The sequence below is a fragment of the Castor canadensis genome, chromosome 2 (assembly GCF_047511655.1).
Source record: "Castor canadensis chromosome 2, mCasCan1.hap1v2, whole genome shotgun sequence".
In the NCBI taxonomy this organism is placed as follows: domain Eukaryota; kingdom Metazoa; phylum Chordata; class Mammalia; order Rodentia; family Castoridae; genus Castor; species Castor canadensis.
In genome coordinates this window covers 193,773,741-193,784,658 of record NC_133387.1, presented here as the reverse complement: position 1 = coordinate 193,784,658, position 10,918 = coordinate 193,773,741, and the positions used below count along the sequence as shown (strand labels likewise).

The 10,918-nt window shown below is 36.3% G+C and overlaps 1 pseudogene; it reads right to left on the bottom strand.

The window, feature by feature from the left end:
- Positions 1-7,342: 7,342 nt before the first annotated feature.
- Positions 7,343-7,919, bottom strand: LOC109683670 (large ribosomal subunit protein eL15-like; annotated as a pseudogene).
- Positions 7,920-10,918: the final 2,999 nt, after the last annotated feature.

The window sequence follows — 10,918 nt, the reverse complement described above, 5'->3', positions numbered from 1 at the left end:
GTCACCTTAGACAGACACAAGGTGATATGTAAAAATCTCTTTAGTAAGTTTCTTCCAAGCATGGCTCAAGGGATAGAGTGCCTTCCTAGCTAGTGCAAGGCCCCGTACCACCAAAAAAGAAAAAGTTCCTCAATATAAATAATTTTTTCTTCAAGTGAATAGGGGTTATATACAATAAGTATATAATATAATTTCTGCTCTGTAACTGTGATAGCTGGGTATGACGTCCACCTCAATACAATGCTGAGCTAAAGTAACCAGTAAAAAGTGAGGCATGGCTCAAGTGGTAGAGCCTCTGCTTAGCTTACATGAAGCCTTGAGTTCAAACCCCAGTACCACCAAAAGAAAAAAAGTGAAGCTCATCACTTACAGGAGAAGGAGGGTGCCATGCATACAGCCTTCTCATCATGTCCTCCCCCAGAGTTTGTGTTATGCTGTATTAGTTCCCTAGGACTCTCACGAACTACCACACACTTGGTGATTACTTATAAAAAAATTCACAGTTTTGGAGGTTAGAAATCCTAAATAAAATTTGGGAGGAGTGGGAGGGGACATATTTTCTAAATTCTCTTGGGGAGGATTCTTATTTGTCTTTTGCAGTTTCTGGTGGCTTCGAATGTTCCTTGGCTTGTTATGGCATAATTTTAATCTCTGCCTCTATCTTCACATGGCTGTCTTTTCTGTTTCTGTGTCTTTAAGCAGGATTCTCTGTGGGCCTCTGCTCAAGTTTTCCTCTTTTTATAGGGAAACCGTTCAGATTGGACTATTCCATACATAATGACCTGTCTTTATCTGATTACATCATCAAAGACCCTATTTCCAAATAAGGTTGTATTCACTGCGTTCACATGTAATGGGGATTAAGACTTTAACATATCCAATTAGGGGACACCATTCAATCCACAGCAGAGGTTTTTTTGTAAGTTTTTGTTTGAGTAGAAATTAGAGAACTCAGGGAAGTTAATGGAGGAAAGAAAAAATGTAGGAATTTCAAGTTAAAACTATCTTTTGGCTAGACAGACATACATATTTCTTTTCTATCATTTAGCTCTATTAATTTCCTTCCTTCCTTCCTTCCTTCCTTCCTTCCTTCCCTCCTTCCTTTTGTTGTTAGTCTGTTTGTTCTTGATGGTGCTGGCTTTGAACTCAAGGACTAGTTCTTGCTAAGTGGGCACTATACCACTCCAGTCATATCTCCTGCCTTTTTTGTTATGTTATTTTGGAGATAAGGTCTCACTTTTTTCTCCAGGCTGGCCTGGATTGATCCTCCTATTTTGCACTTTTCATAGTAGCCAGAATGACAGGCATGCACCCCAGCATCCAACTATTGACTGAGATAGGGCCTTGCACAATGTTTTCCATGTTGGCCTCCAACTATGTTCCATCCAATTTCAGCCTCCCAAGTAGTTAAGATTACTGACACGAGCCTCAGGCGCCCAGCTCTGCTCGTTTTCTTTTATGCATAATAACAACAGCAATAACAGCCTTCCATTCTGCACAAAATATAGAGAAATGACTTGTAGAGGATTTTTGGAGGCAGAGAATTTGATTTAAACTGATTGCTAGGACAGCCTAGGAATGGATTGAGAGCAGGGCTCTGCAGACAGAGACATCTGGAGTCCTGAGCCATCATTTGTGAACTGTGGCCAACATAACCAATTTCTCCAACCATCATTTTCCTCATCTGCAAAGGGGATAATAACAGTATGTACCTCTTGGGGATTTTGTAAGGCTACTTGAGAAAAGTGTGTAAAATATAATAGAACAATGATCTCAGCACTAAAAATGTTATATATGATTACTTATCTAGATGCTTGCCAGAAAATAGAGTTCACTTCCTTAAGCAAACCCCTATGTATTCGTGTGCACTGGAATTCAGTGCAAAAATATTTTAACTATTGTAAATGATAATTTTTAAAGTATTTAAAATTATAAATTTGGCTAGTAGAATTCATAGGACCACAAGTTTTATAAGGCTATCCGTGTTTAAGAAGGCTCTTTTATTAGTTATATGTGAATTCAGTAAGTAAACAAGATAAACAACTTTTGAAGTTATTTTTCCTTTAGTAATTCTTAAATCAACAGTAGCAAACAAAGTAATTTAGCATTGGGTGAGTATTTCTCTAGAGGTATTATACAAGTTTCTTTTACCCTGTAATTTTGAGAACCAGTGATATGATTCTTTCAATTTTCAGTTTCTTGGGCTGCAGTATATGAATGACAAATAACATTTTATTATGATATTTATTTTTTCAAATAAGAAAGACAGACTTTTCAAAATTTCTTGAAAATAAATGGTTTCCAGAGGAAAAAAATAAGTGAATTATAAAATTATAAATTATTTTCCTATGTTCTAATCTAGTTAAAGCACAAAATATATTCATTCATAGTGTTTTAAAATGATACTTACTAGAGGAGATATATTCTGACTATCTTTTGGCTTAAGGATAAATTAAATTTGTAAGAAGACGAATACATTATTGCAGATAAATAATTAATAAAGAGAAATGCTTGGTGAGTGTGTAAGGGGCCACAGAGAGAATTTTAGGAGGCAGGAAAATCCAGCAACTCATATTACCTGATTCTGTTTGACTGAGCACATTAAGATGTCACTGGTATTTTCAGCATTCTCTGAAGCCAAAATTGCTTTGAGCTGAAAAATATATTCATCTTTTCCACAGTGATGTGTGCTACCAATCTCCTCCTTCTTTTTGCTGTCTTTCCACTAGGAAGGCAGGGATTCATCATGCAAAGAAGGAAAAAATACCTATTTGCTTTTAAGAAAAGTCATTTAGATAGATTCTTATTAGTTCCACTTACATGACAAATATGCTGCATTCTTGATTAAATAAAATGTACATTATTGTTCTTTCTCCTTTGTTAAAAATTTTTCTTGCCCTTTCCTTTGTTTGCTTTATTTAAGGATTATGAAAAGATTTTTCACTACTGAAAATATATCCTCTTTGTCCTTTGCCAAGAAAGAGGATTTTATTGTGAGGCCACAGTACCTTTACAAAAGGAACACTGCAATCATAATTTATTTTGTGCCTAAAGAAACGTGTCACATGTCCTTCTGGGTTCAAAGGTGGTGCACCCTTGAACCTCTTATCCTAAAATTTCCTTTTCATAATCACTAGTCTACATGCTTCAGGAAAGCAGGAAGCATGTCTGTCTTACTTGGTAGCACAACACCTCACCTGAAATAGAATCTTAAAATACACATATGGTAACTTACATTTGATCTTTATTGAGAAAGAATTCATGAGCACAGCTAGACTGACTTCACAAAGGAATTTGTTTGGTTCTTTTTTTAGTTTATTTTTGTTTGTTAGCATATAATGGTTGTACAGGGGGATTCATTGTGACATTTACAAATGTGCTTATAATGTAAGATGCACTGTTCTCTTGCATCCCCCCTGCCTCCCCTTCTTAGGGCAATTTCAACAAGTTTCATTGATCTATTTTCATACATGAGTACAAAATACATCCAATATATTCACCCTTTTTCATCCTCTCCCTAAATCCTCCTCCCTCTCACTGGTACCCAGCCCTGAACAAGACCTGTTTTACCTTACTGTCATTCATTTATTTAAGAGTATTGATTGTTCAAGGTGGGATTTACTTTGGTATTTCACACATGTATATATTGTGCTTTAATCAGATTAACTTAATACTTACTCTTTCTCTATCACCCTGTTTCCAACAGCTTACAGTGCATTATGTTATACTATCTTCATACACAGATGCATTGTGTTTCAATATAATTCACTCTCTTTTTCACTTCTGCCTCCCCCATAGTTCCCTCAGACAGACCCACTATTACATCATTTTCCTCCTTGTCTCTCTCTATAGATACATATATAAGATCATGCATGTATTTATGTATACATTTATTTTATAGGTCTAACTTCTACATATGAGGGAAAAGATGTGACCTTTGTCCTTCTGAGTCTGGGTTGCCTCACTTACCATGCTGATTTCCAAGTTACATGCATTTGCCTGCAAAACAACATAATTTAATCTTCATGACTGAATAATAATCCATTGTGTATATGTACCACATTTTTTTTAACCCATTCATCAGTTGTAGGGCATCTGGACAGTTTCCAAAGCTTGGTTATTTTGAATAGTGCTGCAATCTACAAGGGTATGCAAGTGATTCTATTGTATCCTGTTTTATATTCCTTCCAGTATATGCCCAGGAGTGGTATTGTTGGAGTCTATGGTAGTTCTCTTTTTAAATTTTTGAGGAACCTCCCTACTGTTTTCCATAGCGGTTACTCTAATTTACATTCCAACCAATGGTGAATAAGGGTGGTTTTTTCCTACATCCCTGCCAGCATTTGTTGTTGTCTGTATTATTGATGATAGCCACTCTGACAGGAGTAAGGTGAAATCTCAAAGTAATTTTGATTTGCATTTCCTTTATAGCCAAGGATGGTGAATATTTCCTCATGTACTTGTTAGATATTAGTACTTTTGAGAATTGTATGTTCATTTTATTTGCCCATTTTTTCAATATGGTGTTGATTCTTTGTGAGGTTAGCTTTTGAGCTCCCTGTATATTCTTGTTTTTAATCCCATTACAAAGGAATTTTGTAAGAAAATCTTCTGCTAATGGCACACAGGAAAGTATCTATGAAAACAGAACATCAGATTGCTTAGTTATCTACAGTTCATCTGACTTTTTTATTCCATGTAGATATTGATATTCACTTTCTTGGCACCAATTGAATAGCTGAAGATAGGAACCAGTATGTGAAGGATTGTTCCCAATAATCAATGTGAAAGAAGTGAGAAACAGACCACATCTTTACCCATTAGACTCTTGAGATTCTGCAGTTGTCAGTCCACTATATAATAGCAGCAGACCTCCCCATTTCTCCCTCACAAGTTGATAAAATTGGATAGAGATCATTCATCCCATCTGGAGGACCTTTTTCTCATGGTAGATAGTGACTTCTTGAGCAACTCTGTGCTAGGCTTTGCAGATGGAATGCCAAAATACATTTTGGAACATTGGCACAATTCTTTTATGATGTACAGTTACCTTATTTTGTATTTTATTTAGTCTGTCCTGACCTGAGAAATGTCAGCACTGTGCCACAGGATAGTACTTGTGTAGTAAAGTTATGATTATTTGGATGTTTTCATTGGAAAAGTTGAGGTCAGGGCATCTTAGACTCTTTAGGCTTTAACCATTAATATTCTCAGACATGTGAATCACATTTTTCTTTTCTCAGCAAAGCTTCTTTCAGAGTTAGGATTTGAAGCACACAGAACACTGGGCTAAATGAATGGCAAGCACAATAAATGTAACACATTGAAACAAATCATGAATGCTTCTTTCCATGTGCCTTTTTATTTGACCTTTAGACACTTTCAGCAATTGAACACTGGCAAATGAATGCTGCAGACATCCACCAGAAGGTAAATGTAAAATCATTTTCTGTTTTAGTAGACAATTGTGTTAATTTAGAGACTTTTGATAAATAGAAATTTGGATTATAGATGAAGCAGCATATCTTAAAAATCAACCTATCTTGGAGAATAGTGTTTATTTATAGTTTCTTCTACATTCCCTCGTAAGTTTCTCAACTGAAACTCTATTGAGGGAAAAGTTGTGATGATACCATACAAATAATTTTGATTCCACATAAATCTTACACAAAAACTGTTCTATATACCTGTGTTTTCTGAGTCCTTGATTTTAATCATGGTGCTCAAATCCAGTTGGAATTTAACAACCTACTTGGTTTCTTCATGATTACCTTCTCTTTTATATAGTCATGAGAGAAAGAAAGGCATTTGAGAAGTGCTTGAAGATTTATAATGGTTTGTGAAATGTTTCCTAGGTTGTAGTCTTTTGGGTTACTTTTTCTTTCTTTCTTTCTTTCTTTTTTTTAGTTTAATAGACATTTATTCCTTTAGTTGAACAACCTCTACACACATTCAATATGTATGGTTTCTTTTGAGTAGAAAGAATTTAGTTCTCAATGTTTTATAAGCCTGTTATGCATGTTTTTTGGAAATATGCAGGCCTCTTTTAAAGCCCCTAGAGAAAAATAAGAGAAAAATCAGTTCACGGAATCATCAGATTTTTAAAACCAAGCCATCTATTAAGACAGAAACCTCAGCATTTGTAGTAAGGGAAATTCCTTCTTTATTTCTTCTCTACTCAAATCTACCTTGGGAAACTATAGCCCAGTCTACTAGAAGATGACATAAATAAAAAAGAAGAAGAAGAAGAAAAACCAGCTTAATTGATGCCTTTTGTGAATGCTACAAAAGTTTGAGGGTGATTTGACCATGGATGAGAAAAGTTAACTGCAGACAACATGAGCTTGTATTGATAGCTTTCCTAGTAGCTTTATGAGAGCAGATAAACTGAGTTATCCCAAGATAACATCTGAGCAAAGATGTTCTCTCATATAGCCAAACATACCTTTCCCCCTATGTGGCTACAGACTTTATGATGGCCATCAACTACAGTTATGGGTATTTTAAAATCTTGGCTCAAACTGAAGTTTCTAAGCTCATACTTGGAACATATTAATTGAACAGCCACTGGTTTACCAGCTTCCCACCTTAGTTTGTGCTTTCTTACAAACCTTAAGGTAAATTATTCTTATCTGCTTAGTGTCCAGCAGTGTTACCACTGACTGCTGTGTATCAAATTCAAGATTCTAGATCCCATGAAGTAATATAATTAAACTAGCTTTCAACCCTTATTAACTTCCACCATACTGTAGAGATACAAGATTTTATACATGCTAACCTAGATTTTAGAAACCTCTCAACAGGTTTGACTCCTCTGAAAACCATGGCATTTTGGAAACTTCTCTTTCAGAAGTACCAATTGCTTTTCTACATACAATCATGTTATCTAGCTAGAGTATACTCCTCTCCTAAAAATCTCTAAGCAAAATCCAGTATTTAAGTTTGTACCTGCAGAACTCTAAAAGCCAGCCACTTTAAACCAGCAGAGCATTGCATCATCCCAATAAAACTGTAAGTTTTATCCCAAGTACTGAACAAATCTATAGAGATAGTTTTAGCTCTCAACTTTGTAAGAATTTATTTTACACCTATTAGACCACACAGCATGTTTTAAACATTGACATAACTCCCTAATAAGATAAAGCAAAGATAAAAATGTTTACCTTATTAGAAACAAGATACACCATCACTTAAGTCTTCAAACATTGTTGCACTCCAATAACTTGACAAAGCATTCATGAAATAATCTGCAGACTAGTGTTAAAAGACAAATAACACCTTTAAGCAGACATGACTGTCCTAAATTGTTTATTAGGTATGAATTTTACAAACATTACTTTTATTAGCGATAATGGTGGAGCTGGAAAGTTCTGCCTTCTCCAGGCTGTGCGGTGGGAACCACCAATAGTGGGGTGGAACTTGTGGCCCTTTCCAAGGCCATGACTCTTGCAGCCTGCAGATGTCAGCCCATGCATCTCCCTGTGCTTGTGGACTGGTTTGATTATCCACTGGGTGTCAGGATTTCTTCTGATAGCTTTACGGAATGGAAAAATAAGGATAACCTCAAAGGTTATCCTTATTTGTATGTGGAATCTTCTCCAACCCGGTAAGAATTCAGAACTTTCAGAGCCCCACAGTGATGTCCAGCTCGCTCCTCAGTACCAGACTGAAGGCTTCGTGCAAACTTCAGCTGATTGACACCATGAAGGACAGGCTTGCCATAAATTACACCCTTAGGAACTGGACGTTTGGGGCCACCATAGCGCACACGAATCATGTATATGACATAACCTTGCTTGGCCTTGCTTGGCTGTGCGCGAGAGCTGTGGTATTGCCAGCCACACACCCTCAGCAGAAAGCGCATCAAGGTCCGATGGTTTCTTCCTGCACAGCGCCTGGATGTACCTGTACGCACCCATCTTGCCTACCTGGTGGTTGCCGCCAGACGGAAAGCAAGCAAGTTTCCTTTTCTTTGTCACACAATGCAACTTCATTTTTAGTATCTATTGAACAATGGAATTGTCCAGTTTGGGTAGGGATTATAATTCATTGAAGTTTTGAAGGCAATTTTCCACATTGGAAAAATGGAGACATATTAAATGCTTGAACCTGTAGAGCCCTTGTGTATACTCCTGTATCTGTAGACCATTTTGTGGAAACTCTGGAAAGATCACTTGAGAAGATAATATTGATGATGATGACAGCTCTTCAGGAATTCTATGCGAAAGCACTGACAGTATTAGAATTCAATGTTGTAATTGGAAATGACTTCAGAATTCGTATCATTTAGTGCAAGAGGCAGCTGAGGGTCACAGGAGTGAAATAACTTTTCTAAGGTTACACAAATAGAGACCCAGACAGGACTAGAAGCCAGACATGCTCACCAACTAAATGTGTTCTTCAGATACTTGCCGTAGAGAGCAGGATATGGACTCATCCTTACTTCATTTTGCTAACATTGTTTTCTGCGCTTAATTTGTAATTAATCCATGCGCTTGCCTACTCACTTTAAGGTAATTATTTAATATTGATAAGTCAATGACTAGTTTAAAATATCCATAAGAATAGCAATAAGGACTAGGAAGTAAAAAACCTAGACATGTCGGAAGCATCCTTTCAAAGTTGGATATAGATGACAGAATGACAAGGATTATGAGGGCCTATACTACAGGTGTTGAGTGTTCTAGTCTACATCCCCACCAACAGTGTAAGAGGGTTCCTTTTTCCCCGCATCCTCGCCAACACCTGTTGTTGGTGGTGTTGCTGATGATGGCTATTCTAACAGGGGTGAGGTGCAATCTTAGCGTGGTTTTAATTTGCATTTCCTTTATTGCTAGAGATGGTGAGCATTTTTTCATGTGTTTTTTGGCCATTTGAATTTCTTCTTTTGAGAAAGTTCTGTTTAGTCCACTTGCCCATTTCTTTATTGGTTCATTAGTTTTGGGAGAATTTAGTTTTTTAAGTTCCCCTATATATTCTGGTTATCAGTCCTTTGTCTGATGTATAGTTGGCAAACATTTTCTCCCACTCTGTGGGTGTTCCCTTCAGTTTAGTGACCATTTCTTTTGATGAACAGAAGCTTTTTAGCTTTATAAGGTCCCATTTATCTATGCTATCTCTAGTACAACCACTCTGGAAAAAAAATTGGGAGGCTACTTAAAAAGCTAGACATCGATCTACCATTTGATCCAGCAATACCACTCTTGGGGATATACCCAAAAGACTGTGACACAGGTTACTCCAGAGGCACCTGCACACCCATGTTTATTGCGGCACTATTCACAATAGCCAAGTTATGGAAACAGCCAAGATGCCCCAGCACTGACGAATGGATTAAGAAAATGTGGTATCTATACACAATGGAATTTTATGCAGCCATGAAGAAGAACGAAATGTTATCATTCGCTGGTAAATGGATGGAATTGGAGAACATCATTCTGAGTGAGGTTAGCCTGGCCCAAAAGACCAAAAATCGTATGTTCTCCCTCATATGTGGACATTAGATCAAGGGCAAACACAACAAGGGGATTGGACTTTGAGCACATGATAAAAGCGAGAGCACACAAGGGAGGGGTGAGGATAGGTAAGACACCTAAAAAACTAGCTAGCATTTGTTGCCGTTAACGCAGAGAAACTAAAGCAGATACCTTAAATGCAACTGAGGCCAATAGGAAAAGGGGAACAGGTACTAGAGAAAAGGTTAGATCAAAAAGAATTAACCTAGAAGGTAACACCCACGCACAGGAAATCAATGTGAGTCAATACCCTGTATAGCTATACTTATCTCAACCAGCAAAAACCCTTGTCCCTTCCTGTTATTGCTTATACTCTCTCTACAACAAAATTAGAAATAAGGGCAAAATAGTTTCTGCTGGGTATTGAGGGGGTGGGGGGAGAGGGAGGGGGTGGAGTGAGTGGTAAGGGAGGGGGTGGGGGCAGGGGGGAGAAATGACCCAAGCCTTGTATGCACATATAAATAATAAAAGAAAAAGAAAAAAAAAGTGTTGAGTGTTGCATTTTGAGTTTGCACATTTTCATTTGATTATTGACAAATTGTCCTCTGATACTTGATACTTTCACAAGCTAACCCTTATTATGTGCTTGTTCTGGGCCAAACTCTGCACTAATTATTTAATATAACAAACTTTGTTTTTGCACTAGTCTTACACATTCAGGTGCTATTATTATCCTAGTTTTAAAGTTTTAAAGATATAAAGATGGCATCACAAGGGATATCAAGTAACATGGCCAAGGTCATCCAGCTGGTAAGTGACAAAGCTAGAATTGGAACTCAGTCTGATTCTAGAATGAAAATACTTTACTTCTCAGTACCAGCTAATCCATATCCTTTCCAACATTAGCTATTACCAGAATTTAAGTGTTTTGTGAATTTCATGTTTATTAAATTATATCTTTTAAATTTTTCCTTGTGCTGTTTAATAGATTGAATTTTCCCCATGTATTTATTTTTTCTTTTGTATATTGATTTCTCATATTTCTGTTGAGTTGTTTGTTTTTTATTTATACTTGTAAGAGTCCTTATAAATCCTAAATATTAATTCTTTGTTAATAGTAGGTTTTGCAAATAAATTCTACCAAAATTTGGCTTGTTTAATGAGCTTGTTTAGAATGTCTTCTCTTACATATATTTTAATTTTAAAGTAGTTGAACTCGGCCATTTTTGTTCCTTATGGCTTGTGCTTTTTAGGTCTTATTTAATTAATTTTCCTGCTTTCTAAGATTCTGAAGATATCTACCCACATTTCACAGTAATTTAATATATATATAGAATTAAACTTTATTTATAAAATGAGGTAAGGATATTATATTTATATATAAGCATAATAATGATTACAACAGCATTTACAAATTTGATGGTTATTTCCACACTTATTTATAATGATACTTCTATCATAAG